Below are 18,418 nucleotides of genomic sequence, written 5' to 3'. Positions count from 1 at the left end.
TTGCATATGCTTTCTGTTTCTATTGTTAAGTAACCTGAAGTTTAAGGGCATTTCATTTTACTCCTGGCTGATCTGTTACTTTGTTTTGGAAGCCATATTTATAAGATTAATTAGATTGCAGCAGAAAAGTTGTGTGCGTGTTTGTCTTATTTTGTTCATTGCTGATTGAGAGAGCTAAGGGTTGCATGGGTAAACTGGGTTAGGAATCTTTTCCTAGAAGCCAACAAAAGAATTAAGCAAGAATCACTCTCCACCTCCCTAATTTATTTATTTTTTCCATAGAGAAGTTGCTATGAAAAAATAAGAAAATCTGAAGTAAATCCTTGTTGCTATCATGGTGAATGCAGGAAAAGTTCTCAGTCCATATGGAAAAAGAATATTGTGCTGTAGACCTAGAATAGTTTGGTCATATAGTTCACCAGGAGTGGGTTTGCATGTGACAAGGATCACCAAAGTGATACAGCAAAGGTTGTTGAGAAGCTGGGATTTCTCTTCCATCCACCTCTTTCCGCAGAACGAAAAGTTCTGTAAAGCTCTGTTTTTCCTCCCTTTTGTCTCTCCTTTACTTCCAGGTGCACAAGAAGGTTCCCAAAAACATTGGAAGACACACAAGTCTTCTAAATTTGCTGAAGTCTTGTCTTTTAAATGATGAAACTGCTGAGTAGTGGTTTCAAAAGGTACTCATTAACTGTTCTATTCCAATTTTATGAAGCTGATTTCCATTCCTCACTCCAACTTCTCCAATTCTGAAGTAGTATCTTGACAGATCCGTCTGATTTTGATGTGATCAGAGTTGGGAAACTTTTGTTCCCTGAAGTGCACTACTTCAGCAGAGGAAAGAGCTGCCATTAGATTCCAGAAAGCAATGGCAGATGAGTGTAGAGATAGTACTAGAATATAAAATCTAATTTTGACTGAACTATAAATTCGACAGTTAAAGTCTTTCACCCACAAGAATGTCTTCAAAATAAATAATGGTGATTAAAAGTAAGAAGCAATTTGGAGAGAACACCCTGTGCATGAGACAATAGAAATGGTTTTGAAGAAATCTGTGGTGTGGTAAAAGATTTTTGTCTTTCGATATGAGAGAACATGCCTCCTGGGTGTGTATTATCTTTGATCCTGCAGCACAGAAACTACTTTTTAAGCATGTGGCAGATTATTTTTCCTGTTAAAGTACAGTTCTGTAAACATATACCTTCTGTTATTTTTACTTTGCATATTATGTCTTTTTTACAAAAGATTTTGACATAAATTTAAAGACTGCATAGGGTTTTCCAGATAACAGTCTTTCAGGCCAAGATAAGTGGTCTGCTGAGCAACACACTAGATCATATTAAGCCTTATTTAAGCTAGGACTTTTTAATTTGAAATGTTGATGATAAAGATGCACTAGTCAGTGAATAGTTTGAAGGGAGGGCTGACACTAACTGGTAAAAAGTGTATAGCTGTAGTAATAAAGGCCGTGATTCCCAAAGCAGGTCATGGGTGTGCAACTAGAAATGTGTTGAAGGTGCCTAACTTCAAGCTGCAGGAAATTGAGCACCTTAGAAAAAAAGACCAAATTATGCTTGCTCAAATTGGGGTATCCAATTTTTATTATTATTTTTAAGAGGCTTAGCCAAATTATACTTGTCTCCTTATGTGTGAACTTTCATTTCAGCTTTTATTCTTAAAGATGAGATGCCTCAGCACGCATTTTAAAAGTACAAACTATTAAGTGACTAAAAATATGGTTGTCTGATTAAACTTTCAAAATATGTTCAGCTGTGATGTTCGCTTACCAGTTTTGTACCAATATGAAACAAAAAGCAATGGCACTTTCAACTTAAGAGAATGTGCAATGTTCTTCTGGTTTTGTTTTGAATGCTTCACCAAAAGTATGTGCTCATCCAGCTTCCCATGCTAAAACTTTTGTCTTCAACTGTTCTCAACCATGTCAGTGGTAGACAATTAGCCTGCAAAAGTGATGTGTTGTATATGTATACAGGACAGAAAGAGCATTGATAAAAAGAGGGTTGTTCCCATCATTCACAGTGAAAAACACAGAGGGTTCATGGCTTGATCAAACTGCTTGAAAGTATCTTTTATGGACAGGATTCTTTTTTTGGTGCTTGTACCTCATCAAGGCATTATTTTTGAGTGAAACTCTATGCAGAAGGGAAGTAAGAAATAGTGTTAAATACTGATGGATAGTTTCCAGGTTATGGAGTAATGTATATTTTCATAGCTACATTATTGATGCATGTTTTAGCAGAATGTAAATTATTTAACAGATGGACAGAGTTATTAAAATTTTTGACTGGTGAACTTAAGTATTTTTCTATATTCAGATATATAAAATGTGTTTTGGGGGAGGGGAGATTATTATAATCATCTGCTGTTTTATGAATGTAGTAATTTACTACATTAAAGAGAAGAATCTTCTTAGGTCTTTGTTCAATTCCTATGTCTGTGCCTTATTTTAGGTTTCCTGTGGCTGTCCATAGCATATTTTTAATCACTTCAGGGAAATGTTTTTGGTTTTTTTTCACATTTTATTTGGAGGTTATTCAGAACTCTGAACAGTCTTAATTTTAACATCTTCCTCTTATAGTTCTTCTGCTCATTTGGGAATACCTAAATCTCTTGTTATTCTAAGCCTGACTAGATCAAACCCACAAATATTGGCCAAAATGATTGGCATTGAAATTTCTTTGCTACTTTTCCACAATTTCTATTTTGACCTTCTTTCTGAAGGAAAGGTGGAAATTCTACATTACATTTACCTCAGGTCCTTATCAGTACTCATAATGCAATTTATTTCAACTCAGGGAAAACACTGATAATACATTAGCTTTTAATTTTATTTCTTGCTTTAAGTTATTAGAAACTTCACAATAGCTAATATTTGTTGGAAATACACCTTTTACGCAGCACTGAGAATGAAGAACTACTTTTGATTATACTTCATTTCCTGGGGGGAAAAAATAAATTAATTAATCATAGTGTGATGTTCTGAAAAGCCTTTTTAATTTTGCATTTTTAGAAAAAGGAGTAGGTCTGCCATAATAACTGATGATTCTTCCCAGTCAAAAAATATAAACCTTTGTGAAGAAAGGTTTTGAAAAAAGAGGGAAGTAGTTTGGCAGTGATACAGCACAGCAGACCCTGAAGTTGTGATAACAAACCTATGTCTGGATTTGAGGATGAGTTAATCAATAGTGAGGATCCCAACCTAGTTATCCCTGTCAAGAAGAAGAGTTTGTAGTTCTGTTTGACTTTTTGGAGTAGCAAGGCATGGGATGGCTGTGCTACATGAGGTTGTATGAACAGCTCATGCCTCTCTGGAGAACATTTTATTGTGAAGTGTCCTTTTGCTCTTAGTCTCAAAGTAGACTAGGTCTGTGCTAGAAATCCTCTAGTAAAATGAAACATGTTTGTATACATGCCAGAAGCCCTCTTTTTAGTGAGGTCATGTAATCCCTTGATTGTAAACCTAATTTCAATGGGGAACCAATCTAAGCAGCATAAGGCATAAACTCATGCCAGTGTGAGCTGTGCCTGTTCTGGCAGGAGTGCCAGTAGAGCTTTCCTTTGTGACTGTTCTGCTAGATGTTTCTTATTGCAGATTAGGTCTCTAAGATTTTCATCCACTTTCAGATAAATATATGTACTGCTTTAAACAGAAAGGTACAGAATTAAGATAGTAAAAATAAAAGGCTGAAATGCACTCATATACTTTTGGTAGAAATGTACAGGATATTTATTAGCAGTCTCAAACTGAGGGATACTTTTGTGATATGGGGCAATATTATCTTTTGACAACTTTACTACTTTGACCTACAAGCTGTGGTGCTTTAAAATGAATCACAGTTTAAGAAGGATCAACAGCTCTTTATGATTCCTTCTCTATCTATGTATAGGTGTATATGGTTATGTTCAGTGCATACCCTTTTGCTTTGTTTTGGTGTATTGTATTTTCATGATTTTATTTGAGAAGACATGATTTTGCAATACAGAAGGGAAATGCTTCCTAAATCTAACTAATAGTTGGTGAAGGGTTAAAAATCTGAGGTCCTATTAGCGTAGAGAAATGCTGACACAAGTTCTTTGGATCTTTTTCTGAGTGAACACCCATCTTTAATTTGCTTTTCTCTTCACCCATATAACATTGTACAACTGTCCTTGAAAACAGCTCTTGCAGCTTGAGCATAGCCAGTGGAGTCAATTTAACAAAGGTTGCTGTCTGTGTCCTAGCAATGCAGGCAGACAGCCTGGAGCTATGAGTTATAATCAGCTAAACAGGTATGTGAGTAAGTACTAAAGATAGAAGCCTGTGTTAATTGCTGTTTTTAATCTTGTTCTCATAAATTATTACTGAATCCTTTCCCCCAGCAACATGTCAAAGTTGTTCTCAGATTATTAGTAATCTACTGGATTTTAGAACATTTTTACTTTTAAGAGGATTCTTTCTGCTATATAAGCGTGTGCATTCTTTCTGAGAGTATTTTGGATGTATTTACTTTAAAGCTCTGTTCCACTGCCAACATGATAGAAGGAAACATCATGCTGAAAAACAGTGGGGCCTGAAGTATTCAGAGCTTACTGAGGCTGGACTTGTCCAGTTTCTGAAAGTGAAGCCTGAGACTGAGCTGTTGTTTCTCTTAAAATGATTTCTTACGAAAATGTTTTCTTGAAACATCTGAGCACAAGCATTTTCTTTTCAGATCATTTCCTTTCTTCTGCAATCACTGTGTATCTGATTATCAAAACAGACAAAGCGATAAAGATCTCACTAGTTCCATCTTGCGTCTGCTAATGCAGTAATCCTCCACAGTAAGTGGGGAAAAAATAAAAGAATGCTCTTAAGAGATCAATTAGAGTTTGGGAAGAGGGTGACAGTGACTGCATATGATCTTCACTAAGAACATTTTGCCTTATTAGGCTACTTTGCAAGCCAAAATGTACTTTATCTCACAGCCCTCTAAAAATAACTCTGCATGACTTTCTGGCAGATTGATGTAAAAACTGTATGATGACGATACATGGATTTGTTTAATACAAAGCTAGAAGCGTGAACTGTGGACTCCAAATGAGGGATGTCTTTGTATTCCTGAGTGGAAGTTTTCCAAGACAGTGATGCATAGCCACCAATTTGTAACTTTTCTTGTAATCTGTAACTTTGGTTTTTAATCTATTTATTCATTTATATATCCTCTCATGTCTTGACTATGGCACCATTAAAAAGTTATATGCACTTCTGATGACTTCCTGGACACTGAGAAAGTGACACTTAATATTGTTTTGTTTTTGTTTGTTTGTTTGTTTTTAATTAAAAGAAATACACTGCATCTTAATTTTCTCATTTGAATGCTCTCAGAGTTCACTTGTCACATAGAGAAAGTGCCTTCTCCTTAGCCTTTCCTATGCATAGATTGAAATACTGTAGCTAAGAAAAGATGTCACTTCTTTTGACATCTTTCCATATTCCATCTATGTTCCATTCAGAGTGTTTGTATTTCATACTCCTTCACTAGTGGTACCTTCCATACTTTAGCAGTCTAAACCGTATGAAGAAAATAGAGCAGTTTGCAAGACTTTTTGTAAAAATCAATGTAATCAAAGTTAATGAAAAATATGGAGCAGTTTTTTATAAATCCACTTGATTGTACTGCAGGGGACCAAAATGAGATTTAGTATGAAAAAAAAAATTCTATGTATATCTATTTCTCTCTAACTTGGAGAGCTGGAAGAGAAGCTGGAACTAGGTGATCTCTAAGGTCCCTTCTAACTCCAGCTTACTAGTTCTGTGATTTGCTAGGAGAGGTGTTTGGAACTCTAGCCCAAGTGCTGAAAGACATGTTAGAAATTGGGTTGAGCACCAAAGCCTTAAGCATTTCTACTGCGTTCCATTCTACCCGTGAATGGAGCTATCTAAAAATTAAGACATCTCTGAAACGTTGGTTTCTGTATTATTGAAACAAAAAGACTGCCATTGTTTTAAAGCAGACTGAAAACATTTATCACCATTTGTAGAGGAAAAAAAAAAAAACAACAACAACAACAACAAAAAACTGAAAGAAAGGAAGAACAGCGTAGGTTGGGTAATATTTGGTTTTCATTTAGAACTGGTTTGCAGACAATCAGGTCTGGGCTGGGGCAGCTGCATTAGTTCCACTGTGTTGCTGGAGACAATCTGAAGTGAAACCATCATTTTCTCTTTTTGTAAAGCATCTCTTCTCACTGTCATACTGTATTACAAATGTGATTTTTCCTTAGTGTACTGTCTCCCATTCTTTATTTCTACAAGGTTTGGTTACTTTTATTTCTCAGTTGGCTTTAAAAGTATATCTATGAAGAGAACCAAAGATTGAAACACAATGAATTTGTCTTCATTTTGTAATCCTGGGGTTTTGTGTTTCTTTCCATATTACATTGTAATTGTGTAGATATATATATATATTTCTTTTTCTTTTCTTTTTTCCTGAACACTGTAAGGGCGTTTAATCAAAAAGTGGAAAGAAGGAAGGAAATAGAGATTTGAAAGTTGCAGCACTGTGTATTATCAGATGGTTTTAAGATAGACTTCCTTTTTCAAGGATTATGACAATTGACAGAGATGTTTTTTGCGTTGCATTGCTTATTGGTCTGTCCTGAGCCTTTGTTTAGATTGAAAGGAAAGATTTTTCTTACAGGGATAACAGGAACATGAGGACTTCTGTGGTCTTAAGTTAATTAGGGCATAGTCTCTTTCAGAAGATTGTGAGTGTTTCAGTCCAAAATGCACCACTGCAGTATGTCCTGGTATGTAGTCCATCAGAGGGTGCATCAAAACACATAGATAACAAAGGAGTGTGCAAACAATGGTTGTGGCTGTGGAAGAGAGAAAGACAAAAGGAAGTGCTGTGTTAACAGGTTGTAACTTTCCTACCTTTGTTGTTTAAAGCTTTATGGAGCAAGTGACCAAAGGTTAGGTACTTTAGTGGTGGTAAACCCTGCAGTGTGGTAAACTTTGACTTAAAAAAAAAAGACAGGACTAGACCACATAGAAGAGTCTTGTTTTTTTTTCTTTTTTAATTTAATTAATTAATTAGTTAATTCTGGGTTTTCCTCTCTACCTCTCTCTGAATGGAGTTGGTTTAATCCTGGAAAAGTGGGTTATGCATGAAAAACACTTAATACAGAGTCAAAAGATTCTTTTTATTATTTATTTTTTTTAAGTAAGTACATCGTTGCTTTCTGACTGGGATGCAGCCCTGTGATTTATAACTGCTTCAACTGACTCAGCCTGCTGTGAAATACTAGGAAAAATCTACAAGGCCACAGATCCATGTATTCTGTGTATTTCAACTATGTAACTCTAAGCCTTCTAAAGAGTTTTTCAAATCCTTTGAATCAATAGTAAAATATATACATATCCAGGGAACTAATTCTTGGGCAAATAACCTGCTCTAGACAAACGTTCTAAGGAACTACCCTGCTGTGTTCAGCAATGCAGTAAAACTGTGATGAATAAAGATTGGTCCCCAAGATAAACCTTTAAATTTTTGGTCATAGAAAATCTGAATTGCTAAAGGCTTATATTATGACTCAGTTGGCAATAACTGGTACTACAGCAACTCCTTGAAGAGAATTTCCTCACTCCTTATGTTTTTTTCTCTGTGCAACTTTTTGACTGTCTCCTCTGCATTAACTCTTCTAATGAAATTGCAGTGGAACATGATGAACTGTATTGTATAGTGTGTGCAGTTCTGAAGCATCTGAATTGGTAATTTGATCTCTACTCCATAATGACTTTTCCTTTTTGTCCTCTTGGTAGTCTGTTACTTTAATACAGGTGTTTGTATATTTGGTTCTTATTTTGCAATTGCACAAGAGAAGGGCAAGGAAAGAGAGATATGAATTACACCCAAAGGTTACCTCACCTGACCTAGCTGCTGATAAGCATTATGCCACTTTTTGCTGGGAAAAGACTCCCAAATGCTTAAATCTGTCACATAGTTTTCTTGATGACTATAAAAATAGGTGGGTTTCTGGTACATGGATTTGTTACACTATCACAACTTGAGTGAATTCTGACTTTCTGAAAATACACTCCTTGGTACAAAGATGTTTTAGTATGGAGAGCAGGCAGTACCAAGCACCAATGGTGCTTTTTTTTGTGTGCACTAAATGGTAACTGGCACATTTAGGGCTTTGGAGGATTCTGATCAGTGATATGCTAGGTATTGACCACGTACATTAAGATGAAAATGCTGCCTCCTATTTGCAGTGAAACTGGACTGCTTGGATAATCTATTAGCTTCTCTCCTTATACACTGTGTGTTGGGTGTGGTGGGAAACAGATGTTCTCCCTTTTCCCCTTGTAAGACTGAATGGCGCCCCAACTCCTGTCAGACTGAGCACCTCATTGACCTCTCAGCACAGTGGGCTGCCCAGGGCCAGGCACAGTGCCAGGCAGCAGGGTCTGTATGGCCTCAGGAGCAGCACAAAGCATACCCAAAGAGTTCGCTCTCTACCTCAGCATTTAGAAGGTGCTCCCCAAATGTGGACCTGCTTCTCGCAGTAGATGTCTTCAGTGAGTCTTGCTAATAGTTATCTCTGTCTGAGATAATGTTCCCTGTGATGTAGTTTGACTTACTACTGTCATTGGGGCTTAAACATAGTAATCTGTAAAAATGATTGGGAATTTACCCTAGAGAAAAAACTGTTATGATTAATTTCTACAAATGATAAACCACTCCTTCTTCAAAATACTGTATGCTATGAAGTGTGATTTAATCCATTTAACTACAGAGCCTGATGCTTCTGACAACTATGACTCAAATGTCATCACAGAAAGTGATATTTCAAGTGGCAGGGTGGGATTAGAAACCTGCTGAAGATTTGTCAAAGGAGAAGTACATAATTTTTAGATAAGTGATTTGTCTACTCTAAACCACTTCCGCTGGAAAGACAGGCAGCTTGAAAGAGAAACCTACACTGTTACACTATGAAGTGGATTTAATTGCAGAGAGAGAGAAAGAAAACAATCCTTTTACCTATGGTGATTGGGGGTGGAGGGGGGAAAGGAACAAAACAAACATTGTATAGTGGGGAATATGAACTTCCTATATATATATTATAGGATATATAATTATATATACATATAAATATAGTAGAATGATTTCTTTAATTTTTTTTTATTTTTTATTTTTTTACCTTTGAAAGTAGAATTTCATTGACTTTTTTGTGAGGAAAGAGCCAGTCTCAATATTGAGGACCTCTCAGTTACCTGATACATTGCTGTTTGTGCTTTTTGACGTATAAACATTGTAACAACAATCAACATTGTAACAACAGTGTGAAAACTTTGTAAATGCAGGAACATTTGAAACAAGAGCAAGTATGTATCTAAAATCTACTAGAGTTGCAGTCAGTAATTACAAATTCTATTCCCTGCCGGCAAAGTCTGAACCCTGTGTAGTTCCTTAATGTAGGCTGTTTGGTGTTTCTTTGGGTTCAACAGCATATACCTCTTAGTGCTTTTCCAGTCCCAAATAATGTCCTCTAAAACTCATGCTATTTATCTGTTCTGCCTGCCTACTTTTGTGATTTATGTCTCCCTAGATGATCTGTCCACTCTGAAAATCAATAGAAATAGTTTGTAAGGTTCTGTACTTTTCTTGTGTGACTCAATCTCATATTTAGTCAGCTGTGATTGAAACTTTGATTTACTTGAGGGTTCGTTCTGTCAGCCCTATGGGTCTGTCTTTGTCTCTGAGGATCTGGTTGAAGTCTTTCCCATGCTGTATGGACTCTCTGCTATGGGTAAGGGTGCTCCAGCCCAATACTGCATTGGTAACACCTGTAGCAGCCATACTGTATAAGAAGTCTTCCTTTGGCCACACTTGTGCAGCCCTGAGATTGCAGAAGTGTCACCAGAGAGCACTGCTCGGTCTGATGGCTGAGGAGCAGAAGCGATAACAGCCTGACCTGGAGCAGCTGCTTCAAGAGTGGGAGCTGGGAGAAAACACGTGTAGTACTTTTTTGAAGTAGGTTCCCAGGAGGGAAAAAAATCACAGTGAAATGTGACAATGTGTTTTTTTTTTTTTTTTATTTTATTTTTATTTTTTTTTATTAGTGTGTGGAATCACTTTTCTGAGAAGAACTGCTCTTTGATATCTCTGATAGTTTGCTGTTCCGATCTGTCATGTTGCAGACTCTTTCTGCTAAGGTGTTTATAAAGCATCGTTAAGTGATTGTAAACACAGCAGAGAAATCTGAGGCCATTTTTTAACTGAAAGAAATTTTGCAGGCTTGCCAGTATTTATTTATTTATCTACTGATCCTTTGGCATTGATTGCTTCCTTTCTACGCTGGGGACAGCCCAGGCCATGGGACAGGCTGTGATGTGGGCAGGCCAGACCATGGAGCTGGCCATGGCGTGGGCAGGCTGTGCAGCACAGGCCCTGACTGCCTTGTTGAAGTGAGCAGCAGGGGAGGAAGTGGCTGCGCACCACAAGGGCTGGCAGGAAAAGACTGATTCTGGGCTGGCCACTGTTCCAACTGCCAATTCTCCCTCCGGGGAAGAGAAAAAAATGGTCATATTTGCTTCCTGTTCGTGTGTTGTTGTTGTTGTTTCTTTGATACTGTCAAGTGTTTTGCACCAGATGTTTTCTTGAAATCGGCTACACTGTAGCACAAGTTGAAATGTGATGCTCATTTAAAAATCGATGTAATTCTAAACTCAGGGAGGTGCGTGGGAAAGGTGGTTGGTGGTGGGAGGAACCAGGGACAGGCAGAGCTGTAGTAGGTCTGAGCTCCAGACGTAAACAAAATCACAAAAACAAAGCAACCAAGCAATCAAACTAACAATCTCCTGTATCCTCCCAACTCCCATCGGTGAACTACTGCTCTCATTGCTGCCTGCCTCAGTTTCCATGCCGGCAGGGTGGGGGGGGGGGAGGATGTTTGCCCCTCTACCAAGCAAGAGCAAGGTGTTGAGCAGCTGGCTAACACTTGGGCAGTTAGCGCTACTGCAGCTGGGGATGCCATCAGCGGTAAACACAACTTTGTCACCTCAAATAACTGCCCACATCTGTCACCCCTCTCTGAAGCTTAATGCCTCCAAGTAGTTGTATGGCTGGGTACAGCCAGCCTGGCTCAGGTACAGTCACCACATACAGGTGCAGGTACAGCCACCCCATGCAGGTGCAGCCCTGCACGGGTTTCCTAGCTGAGTGCTGCCTTGCCAGGTGCCGCCAGTGCTGCTCCACTGCAGCAGCGGCTCTGGCCGCTAATTAGCGTGCCTAGTTTGATGGATTTAGTCAACAGCATTCAGCAAACAGGGGAGGGGGGATACAAGTGTATAAGATTTTCCAAATCTAAAGACTTTTCAGCCTCAGTGACCTTAATGGTTTGTTATGCAGACTCGGACAAGTGTTGCTTCCAATTAATTGATCAAGGGGATTTATTTTTGTATCTTGGCTGAGTGCCAGAGGCGGAGGCTTTGTCCTGGCGTTTTAAGCACCACCCCTCCTTGCAAGTTTGAAATGTGAGCTGCCTGCTTTTTTTTTCTTTTTGCTTTTTTTTTTTTTTTTTTTTTTTTTTTTTTTCTCTCCCTCCTCCCTCTCTCTCTCTCCCTCCCTCCCTCTCCCTTCTGGCAAAGTGGCTGTGGCTGCATGCGTGTGTATGTGTGCGTGCGCGTGTATGAGTATGAGAGGAGGAGGGAGAGGTATAATGGGAAGGCAAGAGATGGATCACTAGAGGCAGAAAAGAAAACCATCAATATCAGTAACATGCAGCTGAGGTGAGATTTTCTGAGCGTTTGATTTTTCTTAAAACCCTTTCAGAAGATTTAAAGCAGCCTTTTTCCATGCCGTCTGCCAAAGACGTACTCCTAAGCAATGTCATACGGATGCTTACATGTATATTGCTGTTTTAGGTCTGTTCGCGTATGTGTGAAGTTTTAAAGCTTAACCTGATTCTCTTTATTGTCTCTAGAGGGTTGTAGCTCGAGCACAAATAGCCTGTTGGCAAGTACGGTATGAGCCCATTAGCAAGACTCCATCTGTGATTGGTTTTGCCTGGAAACCGGGAGACAAGCAATGAATAATTGATGTGTGTTGTGCAGTAGCTGGACAGGCAAAGAGAGAGAGAGGGAGAAACAGAGCAGGGTGCCCTCAGAGGGGGGAGAGAGAACAAGCTTGAAAATAGCTACTGGCTGCCTTCTGCCGAGATTAAGGCAACCCCGACTGCCTTTGTTCTGCACTGGCTGGTTCCTGCCTAGAAGTGCTTTCAGACATATGTGGCCTTTTTCTGCAGCAGAAGAGAGACAGGAAAAAGCAGAGGAGGGGGAGCAAAGGAGGACTAGTTTTCTGAATGAAAGATAACTTGTGGGTAAGTTGGTTTCTTGGGGGGGCGGGTGTGTGTGTGTGTGTGTGTGTGTGCCAGCCTGCCTGAATGTGTGTGTGTGTGTGTGGCAGCGCGGGTGATTGTGGGTAAGGCAGTGCTGCATGTTGTCAGAAGGAAACAGCAGCACCAGGGGATGAAAGGCAGCTTCAGGAGGAAACTGGGACAGATTTGCATACAGTTACTGCTCATTGTGTGCGCCCCGATGAGGTTTGGGGATGTGAGAAGGAAGTGCACATCTGGCTCATTTAACTGGCATTTATGATATTCTTATTTTAGAAGGTGAAATGTGTAATTTTTTTGCATGACAATCTCTATTTTACCTGTAGTTGTAAAACCAAAAAGCAACAGTGCTCATCAGTGGTATTTTCTTCAACTTTAGCCTGCCTGGTACTGTCAGAACATGACGTGCTGTTCTGCAAACGGCAGCGACAGTGGTGCTGCCACCATTTCATTTTCGCTGTCTTATGAAGACCTTGTCATGCATAACTCGCAAACAGTGTGTGTCTGTCGTAAGTGCGTTCAGAGACGGCTCCCAAGAAGTGTGCATGTCAGCAGTAGTCTCAGTATTTGAGATGACAAGCTTCTTGCCCCTTGTGTTTACCAATAATGTCTTTTTAATTTATTTGCCTGTGTGAAAGCTAAAGAGATTATTGAATTTGCATGTGGTCTTAAGAGTTTTCAGAAAGTTTAAAACTTGCGGTGCCAGAGTGAATCTTAGACTGCTAAGTGGTGCACAGGATGGTGGTTTATTTTTTGTTAGAGTTATGTGAATTAAAGTGAGTACCTGAATAACATGATATGGATTAAGGTACAGCAAAAATTAAACTCATCAGATTTAGGTGGCTTTAGCATTTGGAACTCTGCTGTTTACACCTGGCAAGTAGCAGCAGCATGGCTTGTTGGGGGAAAACTTGCTGTTCTGCTTACCAGCTCACCCAGCAGTAAAACTGCAGCAAAAAGTGAAACAGACTTTTATCTAAAATAGCATCAGCATTCAGTGTCACTGAAGTCACTGTCAAAACTTGTCATTAAAACTTGCACTGACTTCACAAAATACCTTGACTATGTTCGGGTGAGCCTTTGCTAAGATCTGGCTGAAAATCCCATAGTATCTGTTGACTTTGGATCAAAGAAACGCTCCATCCTGACAGAGGTGACTGGCTGAACTGGCCAGCTTGAATCCTTGTTTAGGGCAACATTTTATCTTGGCTCAGAAAACAGTAGATGATGATGATTGTGGTACAGATCGGTGGATCTTGGAAAGAGAGAAGTTACTGTGGAGACCACTTCTTTTAAGAAGTCTCAGTAGGCTGGGATGACCTAAGAGAAACAGTTGGCATGGCCCAAACACTGCCTGGAAATGAAAGTACGTAAAATTAAGGCCCAGTTAAAATTGCTCTAAGTTACCTGTGATTCCCTCAGGTTTTTCCTTAAGTTAGAACATTATTGCAGCCATGCTGGTAAATAAAGTTGTTATTGGTAGCTAACTAAAACACAGAAAAGTGGAAGCTGAACAAACATGTTTTCTCTGTGTTGTCACCTATCAGCTTAGCAGAATCTTGTTCCTCTTTTTGCTTACTATTTAAATGAAAATGACAGTTAAACTAGAGTAAAACATAGGAACAAAAGTTTAAGTAAATTTAAGTATATTTCCATCAGAAGAACTCAATCAGTAACACATCAGTTTAATTTTAAGCAAGCAGGAGACTATTACCAAAGGCTCAATTTTGAAATTAGGATGGAATTTTTGATTAAAGAAAAAAATTACCTTACTCCTTTCTGGAGAACCCCTCAGAAATCTTTGGGGAAATATAGCTACAAATACAGTGATGTTTCACAAGTAAAGGAGCTTTCTGAATGGGCAAGGTACAGTTTTGTAGTAGCAATTGAAAATATTGATCTTGAGAGAAATTCAAAACTTAGTCTTAAGCTTTGAACTTGGCTTAGGTTTCTGGTAAGATGGGTATAAATGACAGATCTCTGTGTGTCGGGGTCTCAGCAAACCTGACAGTAATGTTGCTGTGTACATACTTCAGAGAAACCCTTATTTGTGTTGCTTGTGCAGATGTTTATTCCTGGAACCCTTGTGCTGGATATGCCATTGGCACCCAAGAAAGGAAGGTCCCCTGTGACACAGAAAAGATATTGGTCACAAATAAAAAAGTCAAGTGTTCGAACTAACAGTGAGAAAATTGTTAATAGTGGGTACTTTGGACTCAGTTAATAAAATAATTTGTTGTAGTAACAGGTGCAGTTTTAATTACAGAGTGATAGTTTAGAGAGAAGGATCTAGCAAGGTAAACTTTCTATTGTTATAAAGGTTTGTATGGCCATTAGGCTAACAGTTCCTAAATCCAGCTCAACTCCCAGCCCACGCCCCCAAAACACCAATTACTGGATGTGTAACTCAGCCAAGTGAGTCGTATTTTTCTGTGTCCCAAGCTAAGCTTATGACACAGAAGTTCCCACACTAGCTTCAGCTGTCACTGGGGTAGTGAAGATGCAAGGCTGCTTGGCTGCTGTTGTCGTACTTCCTTATAATCAAGGGTATTAGTGATCAACAGAAGCAAGAACTCTTAGTAGTGGACAACCAACAGGAAACTGTCACTCTATGGGATTTTACAAGTGTAATGTCTCTTTTCTCTCATGGCAAAAGAAGACAGAACATTATATTTAACACCAAGGGAGTAAAAGCTAGCTAGGAAAACTAAAGCAACAGAAACCTCATGATGTGGAACATTGCTAAAATTGTGATGTTCCAGAGATCTCAGGTGAAGAAGTTCTCTATTTTGTTCCTCTTAACTTAAGAGGAGAGTCTGACACAGAAAAAAAACTTCCTCTGAGGCTTTGCAGAACACAGAGGAAGTCACTGTCACAGGCCCCCATGAGACCACCTGTTGGAGGCCAACAGCAAGGCTTCCCCCAGTGCTGCTCAGCCATCGCTGATGGCAGAACAGTTCAGAGGGGTTCAGGATGGAGCTGGGGGACTTGACCTGGGTACCAGAAGGGAGCAGAGCCATGCAGGTTGCTGAGCAGGATGAGTGGATGGTCTGTACCTTGAGTACTTTGCAGGGTACAGCACATAATGCAGCACGGACATATCCTCAAGGTTTAAAAAATAGTGCTGCAACAAAGTTCCCCATTGCCAGTCCTCTGAATTTTAGGTGGTTTGCCTGGTGTTGCTTTTCCAGAATAGACCAGAAAGAGCTGTGACGAAACACTAGCATCAATATAGTGAAACATCCATTTTACTGTGGTGCAGAGTTTCTGGTTGTTTGTTTCCAGTGACAAAAACAAGCAGTTCCTTATAAAAGTAGAGAAAAGTTAAAGCATTGGGAAAGTACATTGAGTTAATATCTCTTGGCTCTTCCAACAGCAAGATAGGGACAGAAATTCCACCTGGTATACCTGCTCACAAAATGCCTTAGCAAAAGGGTTTAAGTGTATAAAATACTAGTTCAGGGAGTAACTTGCTAGTGTTGTGTGAATTTACAAGAAAGCTCAGCACTCTACCCCTCCCCTCCCACTAGGTTCTCCTAGGCACAAAATGCACCTTTGGAGGAACAGGGCTATTCTCCAAAACAGTGTCATTAGGTTAGTGCCAAGCTTGATAATGGGGGCAAGAAAATGGAGATGACCTCTGCCACCTGCCTGATGGTTGACCCTCTCTGCGGGCCAGGAAAGCATCTCTGGGTCTGGCTGGAAGGCAGACTGGAAGGCCTCCGAGGACAAATAATTGCTCCCAAATCATCTTGCTCAGTGTGTAAAAGGTTGAGCTGGCCTTCAAAATAGGATGTATGTTTCAATAATTACCAGAAGTTACACGTATGCAGAATAAAACAAAGCACTAATAGCTTTTAAGGCATGGAGAAGAGTGTGTATGCATTCATCATCAATGAGGGGCAGCCAGCCAGTCTGGCACGTACATGGGCTGTTTCTGCATTTTTAATTGCAAGTTCCCTTAAGGATTTTCTCTGTAAGATCAAGACAAGACATAGTGACCTTGGGACAGTAATCACTAAAGCAGTGTGGAAGGCTGCCACTCAACGTACCCATAATAGGTATCTAGTTGTTGATCTGAATCATTCTGAAATGTCCTGTATCCTCTGGAGTGTTACTAGTCCTGATTCTGGGCTTATTGGGGCTCGTTCTGTCAACACTGATCCAGTGCAACCAGTGCCAGTTTTATCTATCCCAGAAAAAAAAGTTAATTTCATTCTCAGTTGTCTTTATTGATACCAATGACATGTTCAGGCACCCAGCTAAGCTCCTAACTCTTGTTCTTTGTTGTAACTGAAGTACAGCTCTCATCAGTTTGATGAAGAACCTTTTATGTTCGTTTATCAGTGTCTAATTCCTCCAACTGAATTTGCTTGTTAACAGTTGGTGTTTTCTGTACCTCCTGAGTTCCTCTTAAATCCCTTCAGTTTCAGAGGAGAGGCAAACTGGACTCTTGCTGTGTTAAAATCCTGGAAGCAGGCAAAAACACACAATTGTTGGTAAATGCAACTTCGTTAGAATTATATTTGAGTGTAATGTTGCAATACCTCAATACCTACAATACCTAGATGAATTCATTTTTCTTTTTTTTTCTTTTCTTTCCTTTTTTCTCTTTTGTTTTTTCTTTTTTTTTTCTTTTTTCTTTTTTTTTCTTTCTTTCTTTTTTTTTTTTTCTTTTTTCTTTTTTTCATTCTTGTTATTAAAATACTTGTACTGGACTTTTAAAATTTGACCTACCCTAGTTATAAATGAAGCTGATAGAGAGTGATTTAGTGGAAGCAGAACTAGGACAACCTGGAATGCTTGTAAAAATCGCTCCTTTACTTGTTTTTGGGTATCTTTTCTTACTCAAGTCCAGAAGGATAACAAAGACTGCTCATGGAAGATTGTCAGATGCCTCTGTTTTCAATGCACAGCTCTGCACCTTACTGACTTCTTCTTTGCTCTAGTGATTTAATACATTCAGCAGTTTATTAACAAGAAATTGCATTGCTAAGTAGCAGGAAAAGAAAAAAAAAAAAAAATCCTGTTCTGCATAATCTCTTGTTTATCTATATTCTGTTAACATCTAAGAAGGATGTTAACAGTACCATTACTTTTACTGTCTTATGTACTGACACTCTCCAACTGTTTAAGAAAGTTTAGTATTTCAAGCATTGCCCTAACATGGAGGCTTTTGGAGGAGCCTGTCATGATTTACTTATGCATACAGATTGCAGTGGCTTATGTAGTCTTGATCCTGCTTGATCTGCCAGCAGTATTTGCTTCTATTGATCACAGGCTGTTATTTGCCTGCCTTGAGCAGCTTGTAGGTCTCCGTGTTCTCTTAGCGAGGTCTGCTACTGATATTTCTCAACATTCTCATTTTGTTGCTGTCGATAGATTTAACTCCAGCCTTGCTGCTCAGACAGCAGATGTGACAGAGGTTGTATCGTACCCTTTGTTGTTTTTTGATATGTTTGGTAATACCTCAGTGAACTTTGCAGCTGTAACTGGGGCTCCATCCAAGTTTGGCTATTGGCTCTGATTCATAATGCATGTTTGGCAGTGTGCATAGCTGTCATGTTTGGTTGTAAGTGTGTAAAAGTTCCTCCCATCCTGGGTGCAATAACATCCATTGGTGGTTTCCTAGTGGCGTATTTTTGGAACTAAGCATCAGTTCTTTATGTTTGTACTTACCTTTGCATCCATGTGCATGCTTACTGCTTTTCCAGTAATAGAGCAAATGGGAGGTTAGAAACCTCTCAACTGCACTGTCTCCCCTTAAGGTGGACTGGCATTGTAAGATTGTCCTATTAAATGGCTATGAATGCTTTCTAACTATTCCTTGGGGTGAAAATACTGTGGTTTTTCTGTTGACTGATTTACGTGAAAAGTTCCTTAAGGAGACTATCCAAAGTAATTTGTGGATTTCAAGAAATACGTAGTTAGAGACAAATCGCATTGGAATCAAGTTAAAAACAGAAATAGTCATGTACACTTTCATATGGTCTTAATGGATTAGGAATCAGAGATCTTAATCATTTTCATAAATGGCTTT

The 18,418-nt window shown here is 39.1% G+C and overlaps 1 protein-coding gene across 22 annotated transcripts in view; it reads left to right on the top strand.

The window, feature by feature from the left end:
• The window catches only part of ZMIZ1 (zinc finger MIZ-type containing 1), a 318,620-nt gene that overhangs the window by 220,534 nt on the left and 79,668 nt on the right, over positions 1-18,418 (top strand). The window contains exons 1-2 of one of the 22 annotated variants that reach the window (XM_072339705.1): positions 11,751-11,773; positions 12,289-12,363. The exons of 15 other annotated variants lie outside the window; for them this stretch is intronic. The gene's annotated coding sequence lies outside the window, so the exon portion shown is untranslated. Of the gene's footprint in view, positions 1-11,581; positions 11,774-12,084; positions 12,364-18,418 lie in introns of those variants that run through there. 6 more of the 22 variants (XM_072339706.1, XM_072339708.1, XM_072339704.1 and 3 more) reach the window with 6 other exon arrangements.

This window comes from Excalfactoria chinensis, chromosome 6, assembly GCF_039878825.1.
Source record: "Excalfactoria chinensis isolate bCotChi1 chromosome 6, bCotChi1.hap2, whole genome shotgun sequence".
In the NCBI taxonomy this organism is placed as follows: Eukaryota; Metazoa; Chordata; class Aves; order Galliformes; family Phasianidae; genus Excalfactoria; species Excalfactoria chinensis.
Note: the sequence above shows the minus strand (reverse complement) of the source record. Positions and strands in the feature narration are given on the sequence as shown.